Here is a 15,272-nt window from a genome sequence, read left to right on the forward strand (position 1 = left end):
CATTAAAACATTTTTATTAAAACTCATAACAAAAATTAGTATTTATTGCGAAATATGTTTACAAATGACTAAACATGTTATATGCCACGCAGTTGACGCAATACGTATTGACGTAAAAGAATCACTAAATCGGTCGTTGAACTGGTTCTTTAAAACGAACTGTTCAAAAGAACCGAATCCAAAAAATGACTCAGAGTGTATCTCTATGAAGGAGGGGTGGCGGAGTGAGCGGCAAGCGACAATAAAAAAGGCTCTTCACAAGATGTTGCCTGTTTTTGTCAAGCGACCTCAGTGGCTTATGTATGGTAAATGTGTATTCTAGTGCGTGTATATTGTAACGCTCTCATTTTGTGTCTCGCTGGTTTGTCTTTCTACTTTCTTGTTTGATCCTCTGAGTCGCCCTGACTCTTTTTTTGCGGATTAAACTCTAATCCACAGTGCAAACGGATTTCCTATAACATGGCGGCATCTGTTCCACACATATATTTGTGGGTAGTGTAGTTTTAAGCACATATCTAACCCGTTTATATGCATCGCTATTCAATTATCCGCTAGTATAATCCGTTTATCTTGATGAAGTGTATATTGTTTTATATCCAGACAGTATAGAGACACACAGGGTGGAGCAGGTAATAATTATGAATAGGAGAGAATTAATAAACAGTAATCCAGCATTGTCACCCAGTGGTCAAATAGGGAAGCGTCCTATTGTAAAAGATGTATAGTAAAACTGATTTTAAAAAGTTATTATTATTATTTTTTTTATTGTTTAGACACCGCACACAACATTTATAAGTGAATGAGGACATAGTTAACATTTAACCCCTTACTTACTAACCCTTAATCACCTGAGTATGGGGAAATATTCTCATTTAGGCTTTATGTCGAAACTTTTATTTTCTTTAGGCTATAAATCTGAATCAAAACGGTGAATCATTTTGTTTATTTAACAACAAACACGGTAGCCATAACGAGGGTATGAATATGACAAAGTATGTTTAAAATATCAATTTATAATAAAGAAAGTCCTAGTTTGAAGGTAGAATACGTTTAAAGGGGTAAAGATAGCAGTATATGAAGTTCTGATGACTGTCTACAGATAAGTTGCATATCTCCAATGTAGCTAATATGATATAGGCTATTCTTTGGAAAGTTTTTGAAGCTAATTTTCATCAGCAGAGGGAGACATTCTACTGCACAGAGAGGGCGCTATGATTATTATATATATTTTTTTTTTTTTGCATGAACATTAACATATTAGCATAATGAGTGTTTGCTTAGGATACAAAATATATCTGAATTTCTCCTCTGAAATGTGATATCATGCTGGAATATAAGTGACTGATAATACAACACACTGCAGACCATATAGTTGGGAAAGGTTTTTTTTTTTTTTTTTGGTACTGGATTGGTCATGACTGTATGCATTAAAACGAGAACTTGCTCCATCTGTATTATTAGTCTGATTATTATTATTACTGTAATTATTTTGATACCATTTAAAATAACAGCTAGATTTAATATGGAATATTAATAGCCCAGACCTTACAGAACGTTGCTATGCAACAAAACCTAGTTGTGTAGTGATATCGACGCCGTTAAACAGGATTCGAACTCGATTGACCAATCAGAATCCAGAATCGGAATATTCGTTTAGAATCTTTATTAGTGACTTCTATATTAATATAGTCATCATAAAGTAACTCAGTATCCATATACCTAAAACAAAACATTCTGTTGAGTGGCAAAAGCATATTTTAATAAATATAAAAAATCAGGTTTACTCGCAGGTTCACTCACAGTGCGGCTCTCAAAAGTACTTATAGCTCGTGTTTTCTCTCTCAGCAGAACGAGGCTGAGAGAGTATTCAGTGTGTGTTGACTTGAGCAGGTGAGCGTGTTTTTCGTGTATTTTGTTGTTGCCAGACTCAGAGGTCGTAGGCACCATGACGTTGACTGTCCATTCCAGGCGCGCTGAAGGATTATTCGCGCTCAAAATATTGATAGAGTAATGTTCACGACACATGGCGCTGCTGACTGGTTTGGGCTTCCAGCGAGACCGAAATATCCTTTCTCAATGGGACAACTGACTTTTTCCACAGTGGAGCCCAGAAGTAATGAGTCGTGTGGAGAGCAGCAGACCCTGGACTTGGACTTGACTAAGACGGTGATCATTGGGATGATGCTCAGCACCATCACCGCGGTCACTGTGATGGGCAACTCGCTGGTTGTGATCGCGGTGTGTGTCGTGAAGAAACTCAGACAGCCGTCAAACTATCTGTTAGTATCTCTGGCCATAGCTGATCTGTCTGTGGCAGTGGCCGTGATGCCCTTTGCCATCGTGACCGACCTGACGGGAGGCGTCTGGCTGTTTGGGGAGGTTTTCTGCAACATCTTTGTTGGGATGGATGTCATGTGCTGTACAGCATCAATTATGACATTGTGTGTGATCAGTGTGGATAGGTAAGTTCATATTTAGAGTTCAAGATTCTTTTAAGGTCTTGGTTATTTTAAGAGAAAGGTTTAGATTGGCTAGGCTGATCGAAAGCAATCGAATGTTTTCTGCCATTTCAGACAAATATATATATATATGTGTGTATGTGTGTGTGTGTGTGTGTGTGTAAAATCAGGGAATATAATATACATATTATATCGTTGTAATTATGATATGCATAAGTTGCATTTATGATTTGGAAATAATATGCAACAAAATTCCATTATGTATAAAAATATATACAATTTTTATATATATATATATATATATATATATATATATATATATATATATATATATATATATATATATATATATATATATATTAAATCTATATTGTAACCCAATAAAAATATAAGAAATGTATTAATAATTTAAATAAAAACTCTACTTAATATTCACTGACAGGTCCCAATAAATCCTAATACAAAAAATTCATAACAAGTAAATTCGAATAAATATTAATAAAAAATAACAGTTAAAATCTACCTGTATATGAGCTATTGCAAAATAATATGTATGATTTTTATCCAATACACATATATAGTGAAAAGAAGCATTTGATTTTATTTTTAACTCCAGACCTTATAAAATAGCAACTAAAATTATTGCTAAAATATAAAAATGTCTCCTTTATAATTGAAAGTATGCATGAGCTTCTAGTCTGTTAAGCATTGCATAATGTTTATTCACATTTTTATGAAAATTGAAAAGCATTTGGTGTATTCAGTTTATTAATTTGCATAAAAATGAAAGATAAAAAAAAAACTAGAGTAACCCTAAATAAATAAACCGAGCATTAAAAATGTTTCCATGTAATTTGAGGCTTGATGAACTAGACTTTGAAGCTGCGTCCTGGTGTATGCAATTTTGGTGTTCTTTGATAAAGTTCTGAGCTGGGACCCCAGGGGGTGAGCACTGCATGCTGAAACACCCTGCTTGGCCGCGGTAATTCGATGAAATAGGTGCTTTCACAAGTCTCAGTGATGAATGCTGGGTCGACAACATGTATCCCCTTCCTTAAACCTGTCGGAATGTGGAATAACCTCGGCATGATTGTGTCCTCATTAAATTTGCTTATGTAACTTTTTTGTTAAATATATTAGCATAAAAAATATTTCAGAGAGGTCAGATCAAAAAGTTTTCATAAAATTCATATAAATATCTTTTTTCACAGTATTAATCATTATTTAATACTCTGCTGAGCAGCTAATGATTCAGTTTTTATTTTTAATATTTATTTATTGTAGGATATTATATGTGACCCTGGACCTAAGTCACTGGGGTATATTTATAGCAGTAGCCAAAAATACATTGTATTTGTAAACATTATAGATTTAGATTTTATGCCAAAAATCATTAGGATATTAAGTAAAGATCATGCTCCGTTAGGATATTTTGTAAATTTCCTACCGTAAATATATAAAAACTTGATAAGTAATATGCATTGCTGAGGACTTTATCTGGACAACTTTAAAGGCGATTTTCTCAATATCTTTTTTGATTAGATTCTAGATATTCAGATAGTTGTATCTCAACCAAATATTGTCCTCCTAACAAACCAAACATCAATGGTAAGCTTTTTTTTTTTTTTTTTTAGCTTATATAGCTTAAATATTTATTTCTTCTAAAATTTGAAAAATGTACACTTAAGACTGGTTTGTGGTCCAGTGTCTCTCTCTCACACACACACACACACACACACATATATATATATATATGCTGCACACACTCTTCCTAATTTCCATGATTTAAACAGTATTATTCAGTGACCTTTTAAAACATTTCCTAGTTGTGGGCTGAGAATTATGCCACTTTGTTTCATGAGCGAATGACTAAGACTGCAAGGCTACTAAAAAAGTTTTAGCTATAAAAATGTAGACTATTTCACTAACCTTTAAAGTTATACCATGAGTAGTAGATTTTCAAGTGCTGGAGATAAATAATTCATGGATTAAAATTGGCTGTAGAAATATTCTCTTTTAAAGGGGTTTGAAGCTTTGTGAAAAGTTTTCTTTACAACTTTGACGTCATAATGTTAGGCAACTTTAGGTTTTCATTTAGAAGAAAATTACAAAATACTAACCAACCAAGGTCTGCTGCTGGAGATTTCTTTTCCCTAAGGCTTTTCTTTTCAGTAAGAGAGCTCTCGAACAACCTTCAATCAATTAATATGAACTGAGTAAAATAGAAATGTACGGGAAGTGGTTTTTATGTTCTTCAAGAGGGTATGACTGCATGGGAAAAAGTAGGATTTGAAAGAATTTTCACACAAAAGAGTGAAAGAAACAAAAGATTTTTATTTACAACTTGTATTTTTTGTAATCCCCCCCCCATTCATAAATATGAAAGGGAAAAATACAACACATCCCAGATGAGAGATTAGTGTATTTTATTATTATGAAAAGATAAGACCTCTTAATGAAACAGTACAGCGATGATGTTTCACTTACTTTGTTTCCGACTACTGCAATTCTCGTCAATTAATTAGCTTTGATATATTTCATAATTCAAGAGGCCTTTCATTACACATAATTGAAGGCTGAGTTAATGTTTGTTACCGCCCATAACAAACCTCTCATATTTAAGACCTTCAACTTTGCTTTGTTCTGCATTTTTGCTTTTATCAGACCATCATGCCACAGAAACTCTCAGTTTGTGCCAGCTTCATACGAACCTGTGGCTACTGCTGTATTTCAACATATTTCTGCGGCAATAGCTGTATTCCAAAACCTACTGAGTTGCCTGCTTTCTGAGGGAGCGCCCTAATTGACATGGAATCTCATTTGGATCAAATAAACATGCTTTAATTCAAACATATTATGACTAACAGTGTCTGTCCTTGCAGTCCCTTAAACATGGTGCTTTCCATTGGTTTTGGTTCTTGAATAATCTTTGACTCATTAAGCATCTCAGTAACTTCTGCTCGTTTGATTGATCTTCCAGTCGGCAGCTGAGCTGTCTAATCTTGAGAAGTGCCCCAGACTACATCGTTCATCTCCAATAGCACTTATAAACCGAGTACTGTTTTAATCCAATTATTATTTCCAATTTTCTGAGAGGCTTGTGCAAGTGTTCTGTATTTCATCTGGTATGAAGGGGGCACAAAGAGCAAACAGAAGTGTAGACAGTACTCAACATCAAAAGATGTCCACCCAGCTGATATCACAGCGTATTATGCCAAGAAGAGGCTTTCAGACATCAGCAAATCGTGAGTGGTGCCTTGCTAACATCACTAATACTGTTGGGTATATGTAGGGTTATTTGAACAAAGCAAATAAGGTAAAGAAGGAAGGAAAAAAAGGTAAAGAGAGCATTTTAGAAACTAATGTGAAATAGTTTTATGGTCCAACGATTTATTTGTAGTTTCTGTTTAGTTGTATGAAAGGTTTTAACTACCTTAAGTGTCCAATCCAATAAGTGTGTCTCTAAGCCTTACCTTGATCAGAGGGATTCTCATGCGTGAAATGAAAGCTTTTATTTTTAGAGGTGGGCAGGGGAATAGAGACTTTCTGCTTTAGTAGGTAGAGAGAAGCCAATGTACTGTATGTTACATTCAAAATTTAGATCCATAGAACCTTTAGTTATGCTGAAGCCTTTTGAAATGTTCACTGCAGTGAAACAGATTTTGATGAATGCAGTGATATGTGGGAAAGCTGTAGAGTGTGTGATTTTGTTTTAATTTCACAGATTAAAACTCAGGTCACCCACACGAGCACCACGGCTCATTATGTTGGATTGCAATAACCAGCATGCCACAGCACCAATTACAGAATCTAGAGTGTGGTGCATTTCTGTCTTGACAATAATGATGTGGGCAGCGAGGTTACATCATTTGTAACAGAAGCTATATTCCTTCTTTTGTGCCCAACTATATTACCTCACAAGAACGAAAAGAGAGAGATGCAGCAAGAAAGATGGCTAATCCAAACATTACATATTCATAATGGTGAAACATAATGAGAGTTCTTTTTTTAAGCTTTTGAAGCCATCCAGAGTGAATATGCTAATGCTGTCTGAAACTTTTTGACAAAGCCATCACATTGAACATCTCAATGCAAGTTTAATTTGCACCAAGAAATTTATCTTTTTTTTTTTCTTTACTGCTGAGAGCGTTCATAAGAAATTAACAACTGACTTGAGTGTATCAAATACCAACCAATTTCTAAAATATAAATGAATCCAATGGAGCTTCTGAAACCGCATACTTTTTGAGAAAGTACTTTTTAGTGAGGAACAAACTTTGCGACCGAAGGTATGTTCTGTAACAGAGGTTCTTCTCAACTCAACTTTCAGCTCAGTTTAGCCCCTACCTTGTTCAATCTCGCCTTCTCTGTGTTTGATTAGGGTTGCAGGTATACTCTGCTAGAGAGTTAACCTCAAAGCCCAATACACACACACACACACACATACAATTAATAGTGTACATATGAATGTGTGTAGTATGAATTAAAAGGAGACATACATGTTGAAATTGTCATTCAATGCCATTCACATCACAACTCTTGAGAAGTAGTAGATCATCCAGGTACTTTTAGTTGATCTTTTTATGCAGTGAATTCTAACAAGCTATTGTTTTTCGTAGTGAAGTAGGTCGATGCGGGACCAGTTTAAATATGTTATCTATACAGTCCCTCCAGAAAAACGCGATTATGTGATCGCCTGATTTAATGCATAATCAACCAAAGGCCACATATTTACTCACATATATATTAGCAGAAAGTTGAAAAATGTTGCGTTTACTTCACACATGTAAAGCACCATTTCCCCCTATTGCCATGGGAACCTTATGAAGTAACGTAATTACGTGACGTGATCATCATCTGCAAACTCCACGGTGAAACCAGGGTGAAACTTGAAGCGCACAAATTATTCTTATTTGCCAAAAAAAAAAAATAAGCGCAAAAGAACGCACGAAGCAGTTTCCCGATTTGTTACATGACATTGGAGCCAAATTATATTGCGAGAACTTGCTAAAAAAGCGGTTTGATGAAATAGAGAAAAAAAGGTGATTCCCCCAACACCCCCTTCTCACTAGGCTACTAACACTGTTGTAGTTTCATTCAGAAGTTGATGCAACTTTACAGTTGTAGGATTGCATTTTTTTTTGTTACACAACAGTACCAAAAACTTACAGTTGTAATTATATTAGTAGTGTGTAAAATAATTTACTTTGCAGTAAGAGATTGCAACTTAAATATTCTGTGATTTAGTATGCTCGCTTATCATAATAAGAAATTACTCTTTACATTAAGGTAGTAGCCTAGTGAGAAAAAGGTGTTGGGGGAATCACCTTTTTTTCTATTTTACATCAAACAGGAGTTTTTGCAAGTTCATCCAATTTCATCGCATAAAATTGCAAAAATATCCCGCATATTCCATCGCATTTTTTAAGAAAATGCGCCGCAAAATCAAGGATTTTTGCCCGCAAAAATCACCAAAAAAATCTGCGTTTTTCTGGAGGGACTGTCTATAGTTCCATTAAAGCGTTAGTTCACCCCAAAATAAACATTCTGTTATTAATGACTCACCCTCATGTCGCTCCAAAACCATGAGACCTTCGTTCATCTTCAGAACACAAACTAAGATATTTTTGATGAAATCCAAGAGCTTTCTGACCCCTTCATAAACAACGTCATGTTCAAGGCCTATGAAGGTAGTAAGGTGGTTCAACCGTAATGTTATAAGGCTATAAGTAAACTTATTTTTTTGTGTGCTAAGAAAACAGAAACAACGACTTACAATGATTTCTTCTAATCTGGGTCTCCGATGCACATTCATGAGTACCACGACACATCCGTGTGATTGCTGCTGATGCAGGAGCCGCGTTCTGAGCGGCAACCTTCCGGTCTCTTTCGTGAAACCAACAAGGACGTGACTAAAACTGCAATTCATTCTCGAAAAGGGAGCCAGTCCCATAAACTGTCCATGTTAAAATCCCCAAATTTACACCAGAAAAAAAAATAATGTACAACCTAGTACAAAAAGTGGTTTTGGTCTATATAACTGATTTTGCCTTTAATGACAACTGTGAAGGGGGTGATTTTTATTTATTTATAACTCATCCGTTTATATTATATTAAGCCTTGAAGTTCTGCATAATTAAGGGCGTGGCCACTTGAGTGACAGGTGGATTAATGCTGCTGTCACCGCCATTGAGCTAGGTGGGTATGGCTTCAGCAACTAGCTCCTGCCTCTTTGCCCATTTTCAGTTGTCTGTGAGTGACACGCAGTAACGTGCTGCCAAGATGGCGACAGCCCGCTCCACCCAATTAAAGCTTCAAAAGTGCTCTTCAGTAATATACGGTTGACGTCACAGACACTACGTCAATCTTTTTATACAGTCTTTTGTTCTGACATTTAACCTGGATGTGCTGCGGTTAGTTTAAAGCAGAGGAATACGCACACATGCTTCGTGGTACTGTCATGAATACACATCAAAGTCTGAAGTAAAAGAGAAGAAATCGCTGAATAATACACAAAGCAAAAATGGTTGTTTAACGAACTGTTCACTGAATTGTTCTTTGGGGAACCAAAAATGGTTATTCTGTGGCATCACTGCAAATACTCCCTTTTGGTACCTTTTTAAGAATGCTGCTCAAAAATCATTTTGGGCAGAAAAATATCTACTTTTGTGGACTAAGTCACTTGATTAGTTGGATAATCTGACATGCTCCGGTTCAGCTGTGAACGCGACGTCTTTTCCACTCAGGTTGCTGGTGAAATTCAGGTCAGTAGGGATTTTTCGGGTCTGGTGCTTTTGAAGTATTTTGAACCATATCTGGCATTTTGCGGGGTACTGCAGATGCAAGATCTTTGGGTTCAGTTGTTTTGAGGAATGCAGTGCTGTGCTAAAACACATCAGTTGAAGTTACCTCATTAACCATGTTATCCTCTGTTCTTGCAGATACCTTGGAATAACTCGGCCTTTGACCTATCCAGCGAGACAGAATGGACAGCTGATGGCCAAGATGATCGTTGGTGTCTGGTTGGTATCAGCATCCATCACTCTGCCACCATTCTGTGGCTGGGCTCAGAACATCAACACTGCGGGAGTGTGTCTGATCAGCCAGGATGTGGGCTACACCCTCTACTCCACCGCTGTGGCCTTCTACATCCCAATGGTGGTCATGCTTTTCATGTATTACAAGATTTTCAAAGCTGCCCGCAAAAGTGGGGCCAAACATCATTTCACCGCCCTTCCCCCAATTCAGATGGCCTGTCCCGATCCAGCATTGGCCACCGTAGAGGGGCTCTGCATGCATGGGATGAAGAACGGCACAGTTACTGAAGAGTTTTCCACCCTCTCCTGCCTCTTGAACCGCGAACGGCGGAGTGCCTCGATTTTCAGGCGTGAACAGAAGGCGGCCACCACCCTTGGGGTGATCATGGGAGTGTTTTCGTTCTGCTGGTTGCCATTTTTCCTCTTCACCACAGTGCGGCCATTCATCTGTGGCCTGCTCTGCAATTGCGCCCCCGTCTGGCTGGAACGGGTACTGCTGTGGCTGGGCTACACCAATTCACTCATGAACCCTTTCATTTACGCCTTCTTCAACCGAGACCTACGTTCAACTTATAAAGACCTGCTACGTTGCAGATATCGAAACATTAATCGCAGACTCTCTGCTATGGGAGTGCATGAGGCTCTAAAGCTCTGACTGCTCACAATCTGTTTATATTATGGGATGGCTTCTTGACTCTTATACAAGTTAAACAGCACAGTTTGGAGATAACTCATTACAATCATTATGATTCACCAAAAACGTTCTAAGATTGTAAAGTTTCCAACCTACGCTCAGTGGAAAATTGTCCCTCTACCCACATGCAAAACTCCAAAAATGTTTCTATACATTCACTGAAGAGAATATAAATAACTTTTATTCCTTTAAAAAATTATGATTATAAGGCAGATCATTTTCTAATAAAGACTTATTTTTACTATGTTCCTTGCACAATACTATAATAAAGCCTTGTAACAATTACATATATATATTTTGAAGTTTGTCTCACAAAAGCAGCTCTATAATCACTGGCCACTTTATTATTTACACGTTCAGTTGCTTGGTAACTCAAATTGCTAATCAGCCAATCGCATGGAAGCAACTCAATGCATTTAGGCATCTAGATGTGGTGAAGATGACTTGCTGAAGTTAAACCGAGCATCAGAATGGGGAAGAAAGGGGATTTAAGTGACTTTGAACGGGGAATGGTTGTTGGTGACAGGCGGGCTGGTCTGAGTATTTCAAAAACTGCTGATCTACTGGGATTTTCACACATAACCATCTTTAGGGTTTACAGAGAATTGTCCAAAAAAGAGAAAATATCCGGTGAGCGGACAGAGGTCAGAGGATGTCAGAGGTCAGAGGAGAATGGGCAGTATGGCTAGAGATGATAGAAAGGCAACAGTAAATCAAATAACCTCTCGTTACAACGGTAGGCAGAATACCATCTCTAAATGGACAACACATTGAACCTTGAAGCAGATAGGCTCCAGCAGCAGAAGACCACACAGGGTGATGCTCCTGTCAGCTAAGAACTGGAAACAGAGGCTACAATTCACATAGGCTCTTGATGATTTCTGCTGTGACATTCAGATGGTAGGGTCAGAATTTGGCGTAAAGAACATGAAAGCATAGATCAATCCTGCCTTATCTCAGCGGTTCAGGCTGCTGGTGGTGGTGTAATGTGTGTGAGATATTATTTTGGCACACTTTGGGCCCCTTAGTACCAAGTGAGGATCGTTTAAGTGTCACATGACATTGTCACATGACAATGAGTTCACTTTACTCAAATGGCCTCCACAGTCACCAGATCTCATCATCTTATAGAGCAGCTTTGGGATGTGCTGGAACAGGAGATTCACATCATGGATCTGCAGCCGACAAATCTGCAGAAACTGCGTGATGCTATCATGTCAATATGGACCAAAATTTCTGAGGAATGTTTCCAACACCTTGTTGAATCTATGCCACGAAGAATTAAGGCAGTTCTGAAGGCAAAAGGAGGTCCAACCTGGATATTAGCACAATAAAGTGGCCAGTGAGTGTATATGCATGGCTGTTCTGGCATAGTAAACTTGCTTGGTAGCCCACCTGGTACACTGAGTGATGCACTTGCATTTTTTTTTTTACAACCAGTCTGGGTTGAAAGTTTTTTGAACCCACATTGAACTGATCTTTTTCCATTTTGTGCAATGTACTTTTCACTGTCCATTCTGTACATTTCCAGCTGTTATGTTACATAGCAAGTTTGTCCAATCAACCTTCTGTGATGCTATCAGCAATGGTTTTCACATGGAGGTCAAAGCATGATGCAAATCATAGGGAGCTTAAAATGGCCTTAAAGCACAGCTAGATAAATCTGTTGTGCTTGTGTAAAGCCTTAAATTTGACATGACTTGATAAAATCTTGATTTGACTGACAAGATACATGGACTTTCATTTGAACTATACAGCTATGAAATCATACACAATACCTAGGCCAAAAAAGAAAATAAATAAATAAAACAAGATGGCAAAGGGTAGTAATTTCAGAGTTTCAGTGATTGCTGCATTAATAAATTTGATGGCTTGCTTCGGGTACTATGTAAATCTGCATGAATGTGCATTTCTTCATCAACCCTTTAAAACTCTCATGACATTCAGTAGATATTAGAGTAGATATCAGGCCTGTTTCATACTGCCTTATTGTCCTTTATTTTAGAACTACACTTTTACAATGTACAATGATGTTGTTTTCTGTGTTTTAGTGTGTTTGCTGTTATGTAGTCTGACAAAGGTTTTCAAGAACTTTGTATAAAGTATATACATATATTGTGAAAAGATTTCCTGAATATTCAGTTTAGAATTGAACCTCACAGCCAACATATGGTCAGTGAGCTTGTGTCAGTATTCTGCTTGTGCATGCTGCGCACACCAGTGTTTGTTTTGGGAGATGGAGTACAACTCTAGCTCTCTCAATACTCATGTTTTCTTAATAAACATTACCCTAATAAATATTCAATTGCACATATATTTCATTAGCATACTCTTAGAAGCCCAAGTGGCTTGTTTAACATATGGTATAAGTCTTGAATATAATTAGAACTAATGTGTCTCCCTCACCTCTTGAGTCAGCATTTTAAATCTGATTAAAGGTGAAAACAGCTGAAATGCAAAATAAATAGTCGACTGATTTTATATAAAGTAATTAATAATCATTTTATGTCAGAAATAAGTATAGCGGCACATATAAAATTAAACAAATACTTAAACATAAAATAAAAAATGAATATACATATCAAATTTACATTTAATTCAACATTAAATTGCAATAAAGTATTTCAACTTGAATGATTAACAGATTATTTACATGCCACTTCTTGTTAGTTGGTATTCAGCTCCATTCCAGATTTACAATTTTCTCTAATCAACCAGCCTGAAACACTGCTCTGTATACCATTAGCAAAAAGATACAGTATTTCATATGAAATTCCTTGAAAATATGAAATGCTTTCATAATAGCCTTCCCAAATGAATTGGAATCGAATAAAAGTGAATTGTTTCTGAGCTTATGAAGCAAACTGATTCTGACCCCTATTAGATAGCTTCAGTTCCTGTTTTTCTGAACAAAACTGGACATGATAAATGCTAATAAGTGTAGTGGAATATGTTTTCCCAGTGGTGCTGAGCATGAAATAACACAGAGGCTCTCATGAAACAAACCACACGAACATCTAGAAGAGTTGTGATGAAGCGGCGAGATGCATCATTTATAGAGCTAAGAAAATAGTGCAAGGGTGCTGCTGATAATCATCAAGGCCTTCTGCACACTTCCACACGTGTTCTGAAGTTTCATTTTTGAATTAAAGTCTCTCACACTTGAGGGTTTGCCATCTGCCCTGGTTTCTCCATCCCACAACACTGCTCCATTGAAGGGACAGCTTCTACCGTCTATATTTCCCCCATAGACCCCTTCTGAGGGATAAATGAACCTTAATCTGGCACAGGAAGACAAGATTCATGGGGTTTTGGTGCATTAATGCTTTGGGACATTCAAAAGCAAGCCCACCAGCTGAAGTTATCAGATAGGATATAAGGCTGTATCATCAAGTTCTGCATCACAGGAAATAAAAAATGATATGATATTAGATGATGATATTTTGAAGTCTCAACACACAAGTGAAACGTGAGCAGAATGAATTTAATTGTAAAACACAACAAAAATCCATGTTTATATATTAGTCACACCTAATACTGAGCAGACAATTGTGTGTAGTATATATATATATTATATATATCTAAAAATATTTTAGATATAATAATTTTTCAAATGTGTATTCTAAAATTGTATTTTCAGTTAAATTAATATAAATTTACATTGTTGGGTATCTTCACTACTGGGCTAAACATTACATTTTAATAATTTAATTTAATTTTAAATTAATTTACACTTTTGTGTCTATACTTGATTACTGTAGGCTAATTTAATGTAATTTAATTTAATAAAAAATTCACAGCAAGTATTATATGATGTGTTTATGACACATATTAATTAATTATATTTTTATTTTATCTTCATTTAAATTTATGGATGTTTTTATTCATTTTTGTGTCTACTGGACCACTGTAGGCTAATTTAATTTAATTTAATTTAATTTAATTTAATTTAATTTAATTTAGAATAGTATGTATTATGTGTATGCCACCTTATTTTTATTTATTTTATTTGAATTATTTCATTAGAAGTTAAATTTACTTTGGTTTCTATTTGTCTATTGTAGTCCAATTTAATTTAATTCAATTCAATTCAATTTCATTTCATTTCATTTCATTTACCCAGTATGTAGTTAGTGGCACGTTTATGACACTATATTAAATTAATATATATGAATTTATTAAATGTGTGTTTTAACTGATTTTAATATGCCACATTATAATATATTATGTGATCGCAATCAAATAAACACATTAGGTGAGTTACACATTTAATTCAAGCCTTGCACTAATTGAAATGAGATCAAAGGGCCTAAACTTCAAAGTAGTTCAGTAGGAATTAATGCTGCTTTATGGAGAATATATCAGGCTTTACTCATATCTTTGTCTTGCCAAAGATGACGTGCGTCAGAACCCATACAGGCAAAGTTTCAGTAATTGTCATTCTTTTTCAAAACCCACGCTCATTAACGTGCTGTGAAGGCATGAAATGCCCCGGTGTTTCTAAGCCATGTGTGCCATGTTAAAGATAAGCACAATGGAGCACTGGGTAAAACGGGCTCACTACTGAACCGCTCTGGCTCGGATCTGACTGTACAGAAGGTGCTTGGCTTCCCTGCGGCGATCCTTTGTCTTGATCTGACTCATAGGTGTCATGTGACCGGTCTCCAATTATTCTATCGTGGGAGTAAAACAGCCAGAAGCCCATTTAGACCTCCAGAAAGTGAAAGGCATGGCAGCAAAGTCTAATGACCTGATGGGCCACCTGAGGTTTGCCTCTCTAATCACACAATGGACATCTGCAGCAGTGCTCCTGCAAATCCAGTTCAGCTCCACATTATAGACATCTCCTCAGGAGAGTCTCTAAACTATTTCCAACATTTGGACACTTAACTTCCTGTTGATCCACTTGGGTCTTCTTACATTTCTTTAACTAGATTTGTGTAATTTATTTATTTTATTTGCTCTATTATAGTACTTCAGGCATGTTTTATCTATTTATACCTTTATATGTAATATCTATTTCTAAGTATGTGAAAAAATATTCACAGAATAGACACTTCTCACAGTAATCTGAACACTGCT

The 15,272-nt window shown here is 36.3% G+C and overlaps 1 pseudogene; it reads left to right on the forward strand.

Moving 5' to 3' along the window:
* Positions 1–1,817: 1,817 nt before the first annotated feature.
* LOC113109789 (5-hydroxytryptamine receptor 7-like) lies at positions 1,818–10,623 on the forward strand (annotated as a pseudogene).
* Positions 10,624–15,272: the final 4,649 nt, after the last annotated feature.

Source organism: Carassius auratus, chromosome 10, assembly GCF_003368295.1.
Source record: "Carassius auratus strain Wakin chromosome 10, ASM336829v1, whole genome shotgun sequence".
Classification (NCBI taxonomy): Eukaryota; Metazoa; Chordata; class Actinopteri; order Cypriniformes; family Cyprinidae; genus Carassius; species Carassius auratus.